The sequence below is a fragment of the Lutra lutra genome, chromosome 10 (genome assembly GCF_902655055.1).
Source record: "Lutra lutra chromosome 10, mLutLut1.2, whole genome shotgun sequence".
Lineage (NCBI taxonomy): Eukaryota > Metazoa > Chordata > Mammalia > Carnivora > Mustelidae > Lutra > Lutra lutra.
This window is the reverse complement of record NC_062287.1, coordinates 25,291,739-25,312,734: the sequence shown is the minus strand read 5'-3', so window position 1 is coordinate 25,312,734 and position 20,996 is coordinate 25,291,739. Positions and strand designations below refer to the sequence as shown.

The window sequence follows — 20,996 nt, the reverse complement described above, 5'->3', positions numbered from 1 at the left end:
GGTTTCTGAGATCATACACGTTCAAGGCCTAATATTGGGACAATTACTGATAATGGTTTGATGGTGGAGAAACTACGGGCCTGAGGACAGTTTCCCTTGACTTTCTGATTACTAAGGATCACCTCCTATAATGTTTTACCTAAATGTTGGCTGTCGGGAGCTTGCTTCAGCAGCACATGCACTGAAGTTGGGACAATATAGAGAAGATTAGCATGGCCTCTGCACGAGGATGACACAAATTTGTGAACTGTTCCGTATTTTCACTGAAACTAATATTACACTGTGTGATAATGGGAATAACAATAAAGCCTTACAAAAATAAATAAATTTTCAAAAATGAATGTTGACTGTCTGATAGCCTTCTCTGGAGACATTTAGTACTCCCATGCCAACCTGGGCTTTCCCTTTCCCAGGGATCTGATCCAGGCCATCTGTCCCACCAGCCAGCACAAACTTGAGAACCAGTTCATCACTTCCTGATTCATGACCTTAGTCAAGTAACTTTACCTGGACATTCCCCAGTTCCTACATCTGTAAGACAAGGATAATCACAGTTCCCTTTCTCAGGATCATTTCAAGGTTTCAATGAATATATGTAAAACACTATACACAGGGACACCTGGGTGGCTCAGTTGGTTAAGTGTCTGCCTTTGGCTAAGGTCATGATCTCAGGGTCCAGGGACCCAGCCCCACATCAGCTCCTTGCTCAACGGGAAGCCTGCTTCTCCCTCTTCCACTTCCCCTGCTTGTGTTCCTCTCTCACTGTTTCTCTATCAAATAAAAAAAAATTTTAGGGGCGCCTGGGTGGCTCAGTGGGTTAAGCCTCTGCCTTCGGCTCAGGTCATGATCCCAGGGTCCTGGGATCGAGCCCCACATCGGGCTCTCTGCTCTGTGGGGAACCTGCTTCCTCCTCCTCTCTCTCTCTCTCTCTCTCTCTCTCTCTCTCTGCCTGCCTCTCTGCCTGTTTGTGATCTCTGTCAAATAAATAAATAAAATCTTAAAAAAAAAATTTAGAACACTATACATAGTAATTGCACCATAAATAGATCTATCATTATTATTACTCTAACAATCACTAGAATCTACTACTCTATTCCTGGTTGTCTGTTCTTCCCTAACTATGCAAATTCACTTAGGTTCTCTCTGTAAATTCCCAGTAAATATCTAATTTCAAGGGAATTAACTTCCAGTTATACTCAACTAGGTAATTCAGACCAACCACCCTAATGAGGACAACCAGAAGAGCAATACAAAATAGAAAATCACCGGCTCAAAGGCAGCAGAGATCTAAAAAGACAGTAAAGAATTAATGGGCCAATACTGAGGGGAGGATAAAGGCTCAGGGAGACAAGCACAGCTTGCAGAGTTTTCTTTGGGGAAACAGAAAGATTCTGAGGAGAGTATCTAAGTAGTGCTTTTGATGCATAGAAGGACTAAAGGGAAAGGGACTGGAGTCCAGGGCTGGAGGAACAGGGGAAGGGAAGTGTACTTGGAGAGCCTAAAATTGGAAGTTGACACTACAAAGCAGACTAAACCAAGAATGGTGACAGGCCTTCCCAGAGACTGCAGCTCAGCTTCTAATAATCTAAATCCAAGAAATGAAAAGGAGATCCTTGATTACTACTATCCCCAAGCTTCAGGTAGAAGCAAATGGAATGCTCCTTGCAGTATAACATTAGCTTAGGCCTCAAATTAGCTTGTAAGACATGTGTGTAAATAAAGTGTCTGGAACATAATCAAAAATAATTTGACAAAAAAGGAGACATGAATGAAAACCAAAATGAACAGATCATAGTTTAAAAAAAAAAAAAAAAAACCACAGGGACCCCAAGATACTGGAATTATCAGACACAGACAACTATTTTCCATGGTCAAAGACACAAAAGACAAAAATTGAGAATTTCAGCTATGACCTAGAAACAATTAAAAAATTTTTTAATTATGCAGCCCTGGGTGACTCAGCTGGTTACACGCCTCCCTTCAGCTCAGGTCATGATCTCAGGGTCCTAGGACTGAGTCCCCCATTAGGTTCCGTGCTCAGCGGGGTTTTCTCCCTCTGCCTGACACTCTCCCTGCTTGTGTTCTCACTCTCTCTCTGGCAAATAAATAAAATCTTTTTAAAAAGTTTTTTAAATTATAAAACTGAAACTACAGTAACTGAAGTTAAGAAGTTGATGGGTGGACTTCAAGGAAGATCAGATACAGCTGAAAAAAATATTAGTAAGCAGAAAAATGAGCCAGAAGAAAATCTATCAAATGAGGCCTGGAGAGACACAGTGGACACAGTGACAACGTCTAAGGTATTTGCTTTTGGAGTCCCACAGGAAAGGAGAGAATCAGGCAGAAACAATATTCAAACACTTAAAAAGAAAATGGCTGGGAATTTTCTAAAACTGATGAAAGGCATCAAACCACAGACTCAAGAAGCTTTTTTTTTTTTTTTTTTGGAGAGACAGAGAGCACTCAAGTGGGGAGGGGACAAGAGAGAATATTAAGTAGAGTCCATATCCAGAACAGAGCCTGATGAAGGTTTCAATCTCACAACCCGGAGACCATGACCTGGGCTGTAATCAAGAGTCAGGTATTTGAACTACCCAGGAGCCCCAAGGAGAACACATTTTTTAAAAAACTCCTCCGAAGTACAGAATAACAAAATTGCTGAAAATCAGATTCAAAGAGAAAAGCTTAAAAGTAGAGACTTAGGAATACATTACTTTCAAAGGAGGATAATTATACTGGCAATAAATTCCAGTTATTGATAACATTCAATATCGGGATATTGGTAACAAAGTATCAGGAATGGAGTAAGTGCTTAAAGATGATGAAAGAAATTCTATTTCCAATGAATCTATCTTGCCAGAAAGATAGTGAAAAAGGTATTTGGTAAAAGAATATGACAACAGCCAACCTACCCTTAAAAAAATTCTAACATGTTTTGGAAGGCAAAAAATTATCCAAGAAAGGTCAGAGATGCAAGAGGCATAAAAAATCATGAAAACAATAAATATGGAAAACTAAATTAGAGGCTCTCAATCTTACCACAAACTTGAATTACCTAAGGAGTTTTTAGAAAATACTAATGCTTGACCCCCTCTATTCAGAGGTCCAGATGTCATTGGTTTGAACTGCAGCCAGTCATCTGTGTTCTGCAAAGTTCCCCAGACAATACCAGTGCACCTCCAGAGTTAACAGCCACTGACCTAAATTCATTTGAAATATAGAACATGGTTTCTATAACATCTTCTGGGGTTTAAAATGAAATTAACATATATAACAACAATGGCAAAAAAAGATGAGATGGGGTTAAATGGAGTTAAAAAGTGTTCTGAAGTCTTCTATCGTATAGGAGAGGATAAAAATACCCATTAACGAGGAGTCAAGATGGCGGAGAAGTAGCAGCTGAGACTACTTCGGGTAGCGGGGGCGATCAGCTAAATAGCTTATCTAAAGATTGCAAACACCTACAAATCCAACGGGAGATTGAAGAGAAGAAGAACAGCAATTCTAGAAACAGAAAATCAACCACTTTCTGCAAGGTAGGACTGGCGGAGAAGTGAATCCAAAGCGACGGGAAGATAGACCACAGGGGGAGGGGCCGGCTCCCGGCAAGCAGCGGAGCGACGGAGCACAAAATCGGGACTTTTAAAAGTCTGTTCCGCTGAGGGACATCGCTCCAGAGGCTTAACCGGGGTGAAGCCCAGGCGGGGTCAGCGCGGCCTCAGGTCCCGCAGGGTCACAGAAGGATTGGGGGAGTCTGAGTGTCGCAGAGCTTACCGGTCTTAGAACAGGGAAGCCGGCTACAGAGACAGAGCCGAGGAGTGACTCTCAGCTCGGGGTTACCTTGAACCGGTCGCAGGCTCGGTCAGCTCGGAGCGCGGCCGGAGGCAGGGTGACGGGAGTCATTGGGCGCTGTTCTCTGAGGGCGCACTGAGGAGTGGGGCCCCGGGCTCTCGGCTCCTCTGGGCCGGAGACCGGGAGGCCGCCATCTTCATTCCCGCCCTCCGGACTCTACGGAAAGCGCTCAGGGAACAAAAGCTCCCGAAAGCAAACCCGAGCGGATTACTCAGCGCGGCCCCAGGTAAGGGCGGTGCAACTCCGCCTGGGGCAAAGACGCTTGAGAATCACTACAACTGGCCCCTCCCCCAGAAGATCAACGGGAAACCCAGCCAGGACCAAGTTCACCTACCGAGGAGTGTAGTTTCAATACCAAGGAGAGCGGTGGAATTCCAGAGGAGAAGAAAGCAAAGCACGGAACTCATGGCTTTCTCCCCATGATTTTTTAGCCTTGCAGTTAATTTAATTTTTTTTTCTTTTTCAATTTTTTTTTCTTTTTCAATTTTTTATTTTTTTCTTTTTCTCTTCTTCTGCTAAATTTTTTTAACTTTTACCGTTTTCTTTTTAAACGTTTTTTAAATAGTTTATCTAATATATATATATATTTTTCCTCTTTTTATATTTTTTCTTTATCGGCTTTCTTTTTTTAAATAGTTTCTTTTTTTTTTTTTCTTTCTGAACACCTTTTTATCCCCTTTCTCCCCCCTCACTATTTGGGATCTCTTCTGATTTGGCTAAAGCATATTTTCCTGGGGTTGTTGCCACCCTTTTAGTATTTTACTTGCTCCTTCATAAACTCTTATCTGGACAAAATGACAAGGCGGAAAAATTCACAACAAAAAAAAGAACAAGAGGCAGTACCAAAGGCTAGGGACCTAATCAATACAGACATTGGTAATATGTCAGATATAGAGTTCAGAATGACGATTCTCAAGGTTCTAGCCGGGCTTGAAAAAGGCATGGAAGATATTAAAGCAACCCTCTCGGGAGATATAAAAGCCCTTTCTGGAGAAATAAAAGAACTAAAATCTAACCAAGTTGAAATCAAAAAAGCTATTAATGAGGTGCAATCAAAAATGGAGGCTCGAACTGCAAGGATAAATGAGGCAGAAGAAAGAATTAGCGATATAGAAGAACAAATGACAGAAAATAAAGAAGCTGAGCAAAAGAGAGACAAACAGCTACTGGACCACGAGGGGAGAATTCGAGAGATAAATGACACCATAAGAGGAAACAACATTAGAATAATTGGGATTCCAGAAGAAGAGGAAACAGAGAGGGAAGCAGAAGGTATATTGGAGAGAATTATTGGAGAGAATTTCCCCAATATGGCAAAGGGAACAAGCATCAAAATTCAGGAGGTTCAGAGAACCCCCCTCAAAATCAATAAGAATAGGTCCACACCCCGTCACCTAATAGTAAAATTTACAAGTCTTAGTGACAAAGAAAAGATCCTGAAAGCAGCCCGGGAAAAGAAGTCTGTAACGTACAATGGTAAAAATATTCGATTGGCAGCAGACTTATCCACAGAGACCTGGCAGGCCAGAAAGAGCTGGCATGATATATTCAGAGTACTAAATGAGAAAAACATGCAGCCAAGAATACTATATCCAGCTAGGTTATCATTGAAAATAGAAGGAGAGATTAAAAGCTTCCAGGACAAACAAAAACTGAAAGAATTTGCAAATACCAAACCAGCTCTACAGGAAATATTGAAAGGGGTCCTCTAAGCAAAGAGAGACCCTAAAAGTAGTAGATCAGAAACAGAGACAATATACAATAACAGTCACCTTACAGGCAATACAATGGCACTAAATTCATATCTCTCAATACTTACCCTGAATGTTAATGGGCTAAATGCCCCAATCAAAAGACACAGGGTATCAGAATGGATAAAAAAACAAAACCCATCTACATGTTGCCTACAAGAAACTCATCTTAAACCCGAAGACACCTCCAGATTTAAAGTGAGGGGGTGGAAAAGAATTTACCATGCTAATGGACATCAGAAGAAAGCAGGAGTGGCAATCCTTATATCAGATCAATTAGATTTTAAGCCAAAGACTATAATAAGAGATGAGGAAGGACACTATATCATACTCAAAGGAACTGTCCAACAAGAAGATCTAACAATTTTAAATATCTATGCCCCTAACGTGGGAGCAGCCAACTATATAAACCAATTAATAACAAAATCAAAGAAACACATCGACAAGAATACAATAATAGTAGGGGATTTTAACACTCCCCTCACTGAAATGGACAGATCATCCAAGCAAAAGATCAACAAGGAAATCAAGGCCTTAAATGACACACTGGACCAGATGGACATCACAGATATATTCAGAACTTTTCATCCCAAAGCAACAGAATACACATTCTTCTCTAGTGCACATGGAACATTCTCCAGAATAGATCACATTCTTGGTCCTAAATCAAGTCTCAACCGGTATCAAAAGATTGGGATCATTCCCTGCATATTTTCAGACCACAATGCTCTGAAGCTAGAACTCAATCACAAGAGGAAATTTGGAAAGAACCCAAATACATGGAGACTAAACAGCATCCTTCTAAAGAATGAATGGGTCAACCAGGAAATTAAAGAAGAATTGAAAAAATTTATGGAAACAAATGATAATGAAAACACAACGGTTCAGAATCTGTGGGACACAACAAAGGCAGTCCTGAGAGGAAAATATATAGTGGTACAAGCCTTTCTCAAGAAACAAGAAAGGTCTCAGGTACACAACCTAATCCTACACCTAAAGGAGCTGGAGAAAGAACAAGAAAGAAACCCTAAACCCAGCAGGAGAAGAGAAATCATAAAGATCAGAGCAGAAATCAATGAAATAGAAACCAAAAAAACAATAGAACAAATCAACGAAACTAGGAGCTGGTTCTTTGAAAGAATTAATAAGATTGATAAACCCCTGGCCAGACTTATCAAAAAGAAAAGAGAAAGGACCCAAATAAATAAAATCATGAATGAAAGAGGAGAGATCACAACGAACACCAAAGAAATACAGACAATTATAAGAACATACTATGAGCAACTCTACGCCAACAAATTTGACAATCTGAAAGAAATGGATGCATTCCTAGAGACATATAAACTACCACAACTGAACCAGGAAGAAATAGAAAGCCTGAACAGACCCATAACCAGTAAGGAGATTGAAACAGTCATCAAAAATCTCCAAACAAACAAAAGCCCAGGGCCAGACGGCTTCCCGGGGGAATTCTACCAAACATTTAAAGAAGAACTAATTCCTATTCTCCTGAAACTGTTCCAAAAAATAGAAATAGAAGGAAAACTTCCAAACTCATTTTATGAGGCCAGCATCACCTTGATCCCAAAACCAGACAAGGATCCCAACAAAAAAGAGAACTACAGACCAATATCCTTGATGAACACAGATGCAAAAATTCTCGCCAAAATACTAGCCAATAGGATTCAACAGTACATTAAAAGGATTATTCACCACGACCAAGTGGGATTTATTCCAGGGCTGCAAGGTTGGTTCACCATCAGCAAATCAATCAATGTGATACAACACATTAATAAAAGAAAGAACAAGAACCATATGATACTCTCCATAGATGCTGAAAAAGCATTTGACAAAGTACAGCATCCCTTCCTGATCAAAACTCTTCAAAGTGTAGGGATAGAGGGCACATACCTCAATATTATCAAAGCCATCTATGAAAAACCCACCGCAAATATCATTCTCAATGGAGAAAAACTGAAAGCTTTTCCACTAAGGTCAGGAACACGGCAGGGATGTCCGTTATCACCACTGCTATTCAACATAGTACTAGAAGTCCTAGCCTCAGCAATCAGACAACAAAAGGAAATTAAAGGCATTCAAATCGGCAAAGAAGAAGTCAAACTATCACTCTTCGCAGATGATATGATACTATATGTGGAATACCCAAAAGACTCCACTCCAAAACTGTTAGAACTTGTACAGGAATTCAGTAAAGTGTCAGGATATAAAATCAATGCACAGAAATCAGTTGCATTTCTCTACACCAACAACAAGACAGAAGAAAGAGAAATTAAGGAGTCCATCCCATTTACAATTGCACCCAAAACTATAAGATACCTAGGAATAAACCTAACCAAAGAGACTAAGAATCTATACACAGAAAACTATAAAGTACTCATGAAAGAAATTGAGGAAGACACAAAGAAATGGAAAAATGTTCCATGCTCCTGGATTGGAAGAATAAATATTGTGAAAATGTCTATGCTACCTAAAGCAATCTACACATTTAATGCAATTCCTATCAAAGTACCATCCATTTTTTTCAAAGAAATGGAACAAATAATCCTAAAATTTATATGGAACCAGAAAAGACCTCGAATAGCCAAAGGAATATTGAAAAAGAAAGCCAAAGTTGGTGGCATCACAATTTCGGACTTCAAGCTCTATTACAAAGCTGTCGTCATCAAGACAGCATGGTACTGGCACAAAAACAGACACATAGATCAATGGAACAGAATAGAGAGCCCAGAAATGGACCCTCAACTCTATGGTCAACTCATCTTCGACAAAGCAGGAAAGAATGTCCAATGGAAAAAAGACAGCCTCTTCAATAAATGGTGTTGGGAAAATTGGACAGCCACATGCAGAAAAATGAAATTGGATCATTTCCTTACACCACACACGAAAATAGACTCAAAATGGATGAAGGATCTCAATGTGAGAAAGGAATCCATCAAAATCCTCGAGGAGAACACAGGCAGCAACCTCTTCGACCTCAGCTGCAGCAACATCTTCCTAGGAACATCACCAAAGGCAAGGGAAGCACGGGCAAAAATGAACTTTTGGGATTTTATCAAGATCAAAAGCTTTTGCACAGCAAAGGAAACAGTGAACAAAACCAAAAGACAACTGACAGAATGGGAGAAGATATTTGCAAATGACATATCAGATAAAGGGCTAGTGTCCAAAATCTATAAAGAACTTAGCAAACTCAACACCCAAAGAACAAATAATCCAATCAAGAAATGGGCAGAGGACATGAACAGACATTTCTGCAAAGAAGACATCCAGATGGCCAACAGACACATGAAAAAGTGCTCCATATCACTCGGCATCAGGGAAATACAAATCAAAACCACCATGAGATATCACCTCACACCAGTCAGAATGGCTAAAATTAACAAGTCAGGAAATGACAGATGCTGGTGAGGATGCGGAGAAAGGGGAACCCTCCTACACTGTTGGTGGGAATGCAAGTTGGTGCAACCACTCTGGAAAACAGCATGGAGGTTCCTCAAAATGTTGAAAATAGAACTACCCTATGACCCAGCAATTGCACTGCTGGGTATTTACCCTAAAGATACAAACGTAGTGATCCGAAGGGGCACGTGCACCCAAATGTTTATAGCAGCAATGTCTACAATAGCCAAACTATGGAAAGAACCTAGATGTCCATCTACAGACGAATGGATAAAGAAGATGTGGTATATATACACGATGGAATACTATGCAGCCATCAAAAGAAATGAAATCTTGCCATTTGCGATGACGTGGATGGAACTAGAGGGTATCATGCTTAGCGAAATAAGTCAATCGGAGAAAGACAACTATCATATGATCTCCCTGATATGAGGGAGAGGAGATGCAACATGGGGGGTTAAGGGGATAGGAGAAGAGTAAATGAAACAAGATGGGATTGGGAGGGAGACAAACCATAAGTGACTCTTAATCTCACAAAACAAACTGAGGGTTGATGGGGGGAGGGGGTTGGGAGAGGGGGGTGGGGTTATGGATATTGGGGAGGGTATGTGCTATGGTGAGTGCTGTGAAGTGTGTAAACCTGGCGATTCGCAGACCTGTACCCCTGGGGATAAAAATATATGTTTATAAAGCTGTAAAAAAAAAAAAAATAGAAAAAGAAAAAAAGAAAGGATGAATACCCAAGTTTTGTAGCAACATGGACGGGACTGGAAGAGATTATGCTGAGTGAAATAAGTCAAGCAGAGAGAGTCAATTATCATATGGTTTCACTTATTTGTGGAGCATAACAAATAGCATGGAGGACAAGGGGAGATGGAGAGGAGAAGGGAGTTGAGGGAAATTGGAAGGGGAGGTGAACCCTGAGAGACTATGGACTCTGAAAAACGATCTGAGAATTTTGAAGGGGTGGGGGGTGGGAGGCTGGGGGCACCAGGTGGTGGGTATTGTAGAGGGCACAGATTGCATGGAGCACTGGGTGTGGTGCAAAAATAATGAATACTGTTATGCTGAAAAAAATAAAAAAAAAATTAAAAAAAAATACCCATTAAGGTAAGGCACCAATAAGTGAAAGATACTGAAATTTCTAAAGTAACCACTAAAGCAATAATAAAAGACTATATAAGTATGTCCCAAAGTAATAAGAGAAGTAAAATGGTAACAAATTCCAAAGGAATTAACTAAGGGGGAAAAAAAAACCAGAACTGGCAGAACAAACAAAAAGCACTAAATAAGAAGGTAGATGAGAACTCAAGCATATCAACAGCCACATTAAATGTAAATGTACTAAACACTCCAGGAAAACACAGGTACAAGGTTAATAAAAGAAAAAAACCATAGCACATCTAAAACATAGAAATATTAAACAAAATATTAGTAAAGGCAAAAAAATTACTGGAGATAAAAAGGGAAACTATAACTGTGAGATACAATTCTTCAGGAAAAATATAATAATACTAAATCTGTATGCACCTAAGAACAGCCTCAAAATAAAGCAAAAAACTGTCAAAACTACAAGGAGAAAAAAAATTATCCAAAATCACAGCTGGAGAGGGTGCCTGGGTGGCTCAGTCGGTTAAGTGTCTGCCTTCAGCTCAGGTCATGATTGCAGGGTCCTGGGATCAAGCCTGACCATGACCCGAGCACTTAACTGAGCCACCCAGGTGCCCCTGTTTGTTAATTTCTAAATATAGGGAATTTTTCTGATTGCCTACTCAGCAGGGAGTCTGCTTCTCCTTCTCCCCCACTTCTGCTTCCCTGCTTGTGCTTGCTCTCTTCTCTCTTTCTGTCAAATAAAGTCTTTAAAAAAAAAAAATCCCAGTTGGGAGATTTTTAACACACTTTTCTCAATAACTGGGAAAAAAAGATCATAAAAATCTTTAAGGATAAAAATCTGAACACAAAAACAACAGGATCAGCACATACATAAAACATCGGAAGTAAAAACTGAAGAATATACATTCTCTTCATTCACACAATGAGTATTTTACCACAGACTAGCCATAGAACAAGTCTGAACAAATTTCAAAGGACTTAAACCATACAGACTATTTTTCTCACCACAATGCAGTTAAACTGGAAATAACAAAAAGACAACCAGAAAAAAATCCCTATATTTAGAAATTAACAAACGGGGGCACTTGGGTGGCTCAGTTAAGCACTTGCGTCACGATCCCAGGGTGCTGGGGTGGAGTCCCACATGGGGCTCCCTGCTCAGCTGGGAGCCTACTTTTCCCTCTACCCCTCCCCCCTGCTTGTGATCTCTCTCTCTCTCTCTCATGCTTAGAGAGAGATCTGTGAGCTCTCTCAAGCTGAAATAAAGTCTAAAAAAAAAAAAAAATTAACAAATGTACTATTTTTTTTTAAGTAGGCTCCATACCCACTGAGGAACCCACCAAGGAGCCCAATGCAGGGCTGGAACTCTGAACCCTGAGATCAAGACCTGAGCTGAGGCCAAGAGTCAGGCACTTAACCAACTGATCCACCCAGGTGCCCCAGCAAATGTACTTCTAAATAGCCCAGGGAGAAAAAAACAGAATTACAATGGAAAACCAATTTTTCTAGTGAATGATAATGAAAACATAACATATCAAAACTTATATGCTGGGGCACCAGGTGGCTCAGTCATTGTTAAGTGTCTGACTTAGGCTCAGGTCATGATCACAGGGTCCTGGAATCAAGCCCTGAGTTGTGCCCCCTGCTCAGCAGGGAGCCTGCTTCTTCCTTTCCCTCATCCCTCCCCCTGCTCATGCGCGCTCTCTCTCTCTCTCTCTTTCAAATAAATAAATAAATAAAATCTTTTAAAAAACAAAAACAGAGGTGGCTTGGGTGGCTTAGTCCGTAAATGTCTGCGTTCGCCTCAGGTCATGATCTTAGGGCCATGGGATCAAGCCCTGCACTGGGATCCCTGCTCAGTGGGGAGTCTGCTTCTCCCTCCCCAACTCCCCCTGCTTGGGCTCCCTCTCTTGTTGTTTCTCTGTCAAATAAATAAATAAAATCTTAAAAATTAAAAATAAAATAAAATTAAATAGAAAGCTAAAAAAAAAAATCCCTTGTGCACTGCAGCTAAAGCCCTGTTTGAAGGAAAATTTATAGCTTTAAATTTTTTTTTTTTTTTTTTTTTTTTTTTAAAGATTTTATTTATTTATTTGAAAGAGAGACAATGAGAGAGAGCATGATCGAGGAGAAGGTCAGAGAGAGAAGCAGACTCCCCGTGGAGCTGGGAGCCCGATGCGGGACTCGATCCCGGGACTCCGGGATCATGACCTGAGCCGAAGGCAGTCATCCAACCAACTGAGCCACCCAGGTGTCCCTATAGCTTTAAATTAATATAAAAGCAGAAACGCCAAAAAAAATGTTAAGTGATCAGAAAAAGAATAAATTAAACTGTTAGAATAAATTAAACCTCTGGAAAGTAGAAAGAAGAAAATAATAATGAGCAGAAATAAAATGGGAGGCTGGCTCAGTCTGCAGGGAACACAGACTCTTGTTGAGTCTGAGCCCCATGCTGGGTGTAGAGAGAACTTAAACATAAAATCTTTAAAAAAAAAAAAAAAAAAAAAAAAAAAAAAAAAAAAAAAAAAGAAAGAAAGAAAGAAAGAGAGAGAGAGGACCAACAAAACCCAAAGTTGATAAAAAGACTTAACAACTGGTTAGACCCACTACAACAAAACAAAAATACACAAAAATAACCAAGTTAGTAATGAAAAAAGGTAACATCACTGCAGATTCTACTCATATTACAAAAACCATTAAGAGTATATTAAAAACAACTTTGATCAATCAATTTAAGAAATCCAATGAAATAGATTACTAGGGAAACTTAACCAAAATCACACAAGATAGGACTAATCCTACAATCAGTAAATAAATTGAATGCATAATTAGAAATCTTACCACAAAGAAAAGTCCAGATGGCTTTACTGGTAAACTGTTTTCCAAACATTAAAAGAAAAATAATGCCATAAGTAAAATATTTCAGAGAACAGAAAAAGAGGCAATATCTCCTCTCTCCAAGTCCTTTTGAGGCCCTAAAACTTTGAAACCAAAACCTGACAAATTTTTAAAAAAGAGAGAGAAGAATTACAAGTCAAACCGACTTTTTAAATGATTTTTAATAATTTTTTTTTTTTTAAGATTTCATTTATTTTGGAGAGCAAGAAAGAGAGTGCAAGCAGGGAGAGGAGGGTAGAGGGAGGAGAAAATCTCAAGCAGACTACACTGAGCATGGAGCCCAACGCTGGGCTTCATCTCACAACCTTGAGATCATGTATGACCCGAGCCAAAATTAAGAGTCAGTCCAATCAACTGAGGCACCTGGGCACCCCAAACCCACTTTTGAGCACAGAGGCAAAAAACCTGAACAAAATTTAAGCAAACCAAATCCAGAAAATAAGTAAGTTTGGCTCATTTCAGGAATGCAAAAGTTGCTTACATATTTAAAAAATCAATTAATATTTCATATTATCAAAAAGAAAAATCATATGACCATCTAATTAGTTGGGGGAAAAAAAAGTGAAGAACATTCAACAATCAGTCACGAAAAGAATCTTTAGCAGACAGAATAAAAGAGCTCTTCCTTATTCTAATAAAGGACAGGGCATCTACAAAGAAACCTACAAGTCTCATATAAACAGTGAAATGTAGTTTCCCCTTGAAATCAGGAGTTGAACAGAGATACCAGCTATTACCACGTCTCTTGGACATTCTCCTAGAGTCTTAGCCAGTGCAGTAAAGCAAGAAAAAGAAATAAAAGCTGTAAGAATTGGAAGGGAAAAAACAAAACTATCATAATCCATAGAATATATTCAGAAATTTTCAAAATTACTGATAAATTATAATTAGTGCACAAGTTTAGCATGTCTTCTGGATACACAATTTGGAACTATCAACTACATTTCCACAAGCACAAAAGAACAATAAATTTACAACAGCATTAGAAATAATCAAATACCTATGAATAAATGTAAGACAAGAGAGTACAAGATCTCTAGGCAGAAAGCTATACAAAGGACCGAGGGCAATGAAGGGAGACCTAAATAAAGGCATGCACCCTGTCTCTAGGTTAGAAGACTATTTATTTTAAGTAGGCTTCACACCCAGCACCAAGTCCAACTCGGATCCCAAACTCACAACCCTGAGATCAGAGTTGGACACTCACCCAGGCGCCCCTGAAAGACTCAATATTAAAAAAAAAAAAAAATTTCCCCAATTAACTACAGACTAAATGCAATCCCAATCAAAATTCCAACAAGTGGCTGTTTTCGGTGAAATGCAGCAAAAGTATTTGGAAGAAAATAATTACAAAAAGTCAAACCCTATTAAAGACAACCAAAGTAGAAGGGCATACTCTAGTAGATAGAAAACCTTATTATAAAGTACAGTTATTAAGAGAGTGTAGATTTGGGGCACCTGGGTGGCTCAGTGGGTTGGGCCTCTGCCTTCAGCTCAGATCATGGTCTCAGGATCCTGGAATGGAGCCCCATGTCAGGCTCTCTGCTCAGCGGAGAGCCCGCTTCTCCCGCCTCCTGCCTACTTGTGATGTCTCTGTCAAATAAATAAAATCTTAAAAAAAAAAAAAAAGTATAGACTTGGTGTAAGGATACACACCAACATCAATGATTAAGAGAGCCGAGAAGCAGACTCACCCATACAGAGATATTAATTAACAACAAAGGTGCCATGGGAGAACAGAAGGGAAAGGATGACCTTGACAATAAATGGTGCAAGCTGGGTAGCCATATGGTATGGGCCACATACCCATATGGAAAAGATAAAAATAAAAAGACCATGCTTCTTATTACACAAAAATCAGTCCCAGGTAAACTGTAGCTCTAAATGTGCCAGGCAAAATAAGAAGTTTCTAACAGACAATCTAGGAAAGTAATTTTATGTCCTCAGGGTAAGAAAAGACTTCTGAAAGAGCACACAAAAAGCATCTATCATCATCATCATCATCATCATCATCATGAAAGAGGTAAGTTAGACCCTAAAATTAAAAACTTCTTCCAGAGACATCATTAAGAGAGTAAAAAGGCAAGCCAGAGAGAACAACAGTATCCCAATAACCTCAACCTGGAAACAACCCAAATGTCCATCAGCAAAACAAATCAGTTTCTTCCAACATAGGAATATACTACACAGCCACACTCAACAATACCAATGACTCTCAAAAACACATTTAGTGAAAGAAAGGTGCCTAACTGACTCAGATGTTAGAGCAAGCAGCCCTTGATCTCAGGGTCAAGAGTTTGAGCCCCACACCGGCTGTAGAGATTACAAAAAAAACACCATGATTAGTGAAAGAGCCCAGATACTTAAGAATACATACTGAAGGATTCCATTGATATCAATCTAGAAAACAGGATAAACTACAGTGGTTAAGGACAAATGGTTGGATGGTAAAACTATAAAGAATAAATAATTACCACGAAGGTCAGTTTAATAATTGCTAGAGGGGATGGTTAGGGTAGGAATGTTCTTTTTTTTTTTTTTTTTTTTTTTTTAACCCTGGCAATAGTTACATAGGTACGTGCTTTATGAAACACACTGAGCTACAAATGTCTAAAAGCTCAAAAATACTCAAGAGCTTTTGATGTATGGAGGGTTGCAATGGTGCCATGCCTGCTTGGCACCTTCATGAATATCTGGCTACCTCTACTTCCACTTCAAGTATCTTAGCTTTTAAATCATAATATGTTCAAACAATTAATGCTCTGCATCAATAAATTATTTATTACCACTCTAAGAGCCTGAACAAACTTCTTTGGGATCCAGAAAGAAGAAAGGGGTCTCTCTCAGCATGAAAACATGAATGGGAAGGCTAAATTCCCAACTCAAGATAAGAGTTACTTCTGGAAAGGAAGGTTAATGGGACTGGAAAACATTCAAAGGAGGCTTTTCTACTGTAATGTTTTATTTCTATATCTATGCTTTAGTACTCAAAAAAAAAATAAAAAGGATAAAGCAAATATGGGAAGGGTTAAAACTTAACAAGAACTGGGTGGTATATAGAGGAGTATCTGTATTTTTACTATACTATGTTGGAAATAGTCATAATTCTTTTTTAAAGATTTTGACAGAGAAAGATCACAAGTTGGCAGAGAGGCAGGGAGAGAGAGAGGAGGAAGCAGGCTCTCCTCCGAGCAGAGTCAGATGCGGCGCTCGATCCCAAGACCCTGGGATCATGACTTGAGCCGAAGGCCGAGGCTTTAACCCACTGAGCCACCCAGGCGCCCCGGAAATATTCATAATTAAAGGAAGTAAAATAAAAGAACATCCTATACTCTTATTCACCTCATTTCTCCACGGAGAAACTCTGCTTCAGTCTTCTACTTAGCCTTCCAGAAACAAACGATCAAATATGCTAACATATTTATGTTCTTCGCCACCACCACTAAATGCCACCTTTTCTTCTTCTCCAGGCTAGGTATCTCTCTTACAGCTCATTCATGTTTCATGTCAAACTCTTCATATTCTTCACCATTCCAGCCATTCTGTTCTAGACAGCAATGTCCCTCAAAAGGAAGGGCCAAGATCCTAATCAACGGCCTGTGTAAGGCTCCTTCGATTTCTCAATTTTGCCAGCAAACATTTAACTTGCAGATAATTAGATAAGAATGAATTAGTTCTTTTTCCTTCCAGCCAGCCCACCTATTCTATAAGCTCCCAAATAGAGAATGCCCTTGCCTGTGTTACCTACCCAACTACCACGGGACTTTTTTCCAACAGAACCCAACCCACAGCACCATTCCCCTGCAGACATCTGGACTGGCTAGAAGCAGCGGATACAATTCTGTCCAGTGAGATTTGAGGGGTATTGTGCTGGTGGGCTTTGAGAAAGATTTCTTCAACCTTAAGGCTCCAGAGATATACAAGAAGAAACAGCCTCTTTTCTCCCCTGGACATCATATAGGAGCGTGCCCTTTGGAACTCCATCCAATCTGCAACCCCAAGAGGTGTTCAGCTGAAAAAGGAGCAGTGGAAAGGCTGCACGGAGCTGCTCAACTAACCAGCCTCCCAGGTGCCCCACCATAAATGCCGATTAACTTTTTTCTGGACCACAATCTTATCCCAGTCATGGTGATTAGTGTTAACCTCGTCCTATGGTTTGTCTATCAACTAGGTTAGTGATTGTAAATCTGGTGAAGGCAGGCTTTTCTCTTCCAAATAATCCCCATACCCTGATTCTGGTAAGACTCCCCCCACCCCACCCCCACCATCCACAACACACACACAGGGGCCTTTCAAATTTCCTTTCCTTAAATTTTGCAAAATACAAAGATGAAACAAATTTACTATTTTGAGAGAGAGAGAACTGGCACATTCTATGAAAAAGCATTAGAACTTCTTAAAAATCCGAAAGGCAAAGTCCCCTGCAATTACATCCTCCAAAGATAACCACTGTTAATAGACTGGTATATACTGATTCATGATTCATTGTAACTTCTATGAAATTAATTTCTTTTAAAGCAAATACTTATATCAGATTTTTTGGTAGTGGGGAAGATTAAAAAAGGAAATCTGCAACCACAAGAGAAACATTATGAAACACCCTGACATAGAGGAAAGAAAGAGCAACAGACTAAGGAGAGGACAGATGGATTCGTACCCTGGCCTGCTGCAGGGCCTTTTTTAGGCGAGGATAATAATACCTACCTCAGTAGGCTGTTTGTGTAGACTTTGAAGATAATGTGCCCAAATGAGCTCTGTTAGGGTTTTTCGCTTGCTGTTGTTTTGTTTTTCTGTACCTGCACACAAGCATTACCTGGGGAGCATTTTAAACTGAAAATCCCGGATGTATTCAATGATATCCTCTGAGGGTTCGGCCTAGAAATCACAGGCAAGTGCATTTGGTAGAGTAAAAAGCACTATGCATATTTGTTTTTACTACTGTGGCATTTAGCATCTAAAACAACCTCACAACAGTGATTCAACAAACACTAGTAGGATAAATAACAAATGAAAAGTCTTATTTTAAATAAAGATTATAGGGGCGCCTGGGTGGCTCAGTGGGTTAAAGCCTCTGCCTTCGGCTCAGGTCATGATCCCAGGGTCCTGGGATCAAGCCCCACATTGTGTTCCCTGCTCCACAGAGAGTCTGCTTCTCCCTCTGCCTCTGCCTGCCGCTCTGCCTGCTTGTACTATCTCTCTGTCAAATAAAAAAATCTTTAAAAAAAAATAAAAATTTTAAAAATTTTTAGAAACTTCATGATGGCCTATGTAAGAAAAATTCCCTTAGCAAAAATAATTAGTTGGGGGCACCTGGGTGGCTCAGTGGGTTAAGCATCTGCCTTGGGCTCAAGTCATGATCTCAGGGTCCTGGGATGGAGCCCCGCATTGGGCTCTCTGCTCAGCGAGGAGCCTGGTTCACCGTCTCTCTCTGCCTGACTTTCTGCCTACTTGAAATTTCTCTATCAAATAAATATATCTTAAAAATAATAATAATTAGTTGTAGGTGGGACTACAACTAGTAGTTGTAGGGACTGGAACCTATTTCTATCTGAATGGGGCTATATGGTTCACTTTCCATCTACAGCCACAGATCAAGGTACATGATACTAAATTTAATTTAGCATCAAGGTAATCTTTATCTCACTAAAAAACTCTTGAAAATTGGATCACAACAATTTCAAATTCTCTCTCAAATGACAACCTCCCATAGAAGCTACAATTACTGTACAAAGATTTATCCCTACATTTTGTCCCAAAAAAAAACTTCCATTTTCTTTCAGTAGTTCATTTTAGGACAATTCAAAATAGTAACTGTTAGGTAGCACCTCCAATATTCAATATATGTCAGTTTCATAAAACATAGGTACTTGATACATCTGCTAAGATATATACCACCAAAATGTTTACAGTGAGATTGCCCTGGAAAGTAGGTTTTGAGATTATTTTCATTTTTATCTGTATTTTTTAATTTTTATAATGAATGTGTACCATCTATATATATTTTTTTCTGTTATTTTAAAAAGAAAATTCAGAATGGGGTGCCTGGCTGGCTCAGTCAGAACAGCATGCGACTCTTGATCGCAGGGTTGTAAATTTGAGCCCCACGGCGGGGGTAGACATTACTTAAAAATAAAACCTTTAAGGAAAAAAAGTGCAGAAGCCCAAGAATTCAGTAATGTTGAATAACATAATTAAAGAATCTTGAAAAGTTTTGATTTTCCCAAAGTCAAAACAATGTAAGTTAAAAATCTGATTTTTAGGGGTGCCTGGGTGGCTCAATGGGTTAAGCCACCAAATTTTGAGTCTTGATTTTGGCTCAGGTCATGATCTGCAGGTGGTGAGAATGAACCCCACAACGGGCTCCCAGCTCAGCAGGGTATCTGTTTCTCCCTCTCCCCTCCATGCCATACCCCTCTAAAATAATAAATAAAGCCTTTTCAAAAATCTGTTTTTTCTATTTGGAAAACATTAATAACCCTTCTTATTTTACTGCCAAGACTTCTAAAGCTTTTCAGCTTTAAAAATAACTATGTTGTTGAATGCTATAAAAAAACATTAGTGGGTCAACTGACAACTGGAATACAGACAGGAGATTTGATCAAAGTATTGCATCAATGTTAAATTTCCTTAAATTGATAGCTGTACTAAGGTATGTGTAAGACAATGTCCTTGGTTCTTAGGAAATACACAGTGAAGGGATCAAGGGACGGGATATATGCAACTCACTCAAATACTTCAGAAAAAAATACGTAATAATAGAATGAAAGATAAAGCAAATGCTGAACAGGAAAAACATTAACAACTGGTAAATCTGGGTATGAGACTCATTCGTGTGATTTTTGCTACCTTTGTAAGCTTGAACTTATTTCTAAATAACATTTTTTAATTGAAAAAAGTAACAAAAAACAACAGTCAAAGCTGTCCTAAAAAACACTTAAGAGCATGCTGGACCAACTTCAAGCAAAACATTAAATTAGGGGCGCTTGGATGTCTCAGTGGGTTAAAGCCTCTGCCTTCAGCTCAGGTCATGATCCCAGGGTCCTGGGATTGAGCCCCACATCCCCACATCAGGCTCTCTCCTCAGCAGGGAGCCTGCTCCCCACCCCTCTCTGCCTGCCAACTGTGATCTCTGTCAAATAAATAAATAAAATCTTAAAGAAAAAAAAAAAAAGACATTAACACTGTCCAGAAGAAATATAGTATGAGCTATATATGTTGTATTTTCAGGTGGCCGCATTAAAGTTAAAAGAAACAGGGGCACCTGGGTGGCTCAGTCAGTTAAGTGCCTGCCTTCAGCTCAATTCATAATCCCAGAGTCCTGGGATGGAGCCCCCAAGCAAGGAGCCTGCTTCTCCTTCTCCCTCAGCCCCTCCCTCCCCCACCTCACACCATTTTCTAATAAATAAAATCTTTTTTTAAAAAATTAAAAGGGGGCGCCTGGGTGGCTCAGTGGGTTGGGCTTCTGCCTTCAGCTCAGGTCATAATCTCAGGGTCCTAGGATCGAGCCCCAAATCGGGCTCCCTGCTCGGCAGGGAGCTTCCCACCTCTCTCTATGCCTGCCTCTCTGCCTACTTGTGATCTCTCTTTCTATCAAATAAATAAAATATTTAAAAGAAAATTTTTAAAGAAACAGGTAAAATTTTAACATATTTTACTTAGCCAAGGTTTTAAAATATCATTTTGATGTAATCAATATGAAAACTTTTACAAGACATTGCTCAATTTCTTTCATTTGAAGTCTTTACAATCTGGTGTGCATGTTACACTTAGAGCAAAACGCAATTTAGATGTTAAATTTGCATAGGAAATACTTGATCTGCGTTTAGACTTCATTAAATGAGTAGATCCACATAACCAAGTTGTTTCAACTTACAGTTAAAAGTTTTCCAATCCCTGAACTTTCAGTTTTAAATGTCAACTTAAATTAAAATTAAATAAAGTGGAAAACTCCTTCCTCAATCA

At 39.4% G+C, this 20,996-nt stretch overlaps 1 protein-coding gene and 1 pseudogene across 4 annotated transcripts in view; one reads left to right on the top strand and one right to left on the bottom strand.

Moving 5' to 3' along the window:
* Positions 1–20,996, bottom strand: part of APLP2 (amyloid beta precursor like protein 2) — an 89,839-nt gene that overhangs the window by 65,680 nt on the left and 3,163 nt on the right. The window lies entirely within an intron of this gene.
* Positions 162–262, top strand: LOC125080228 (uncharacterized; annotated as a pseudogene).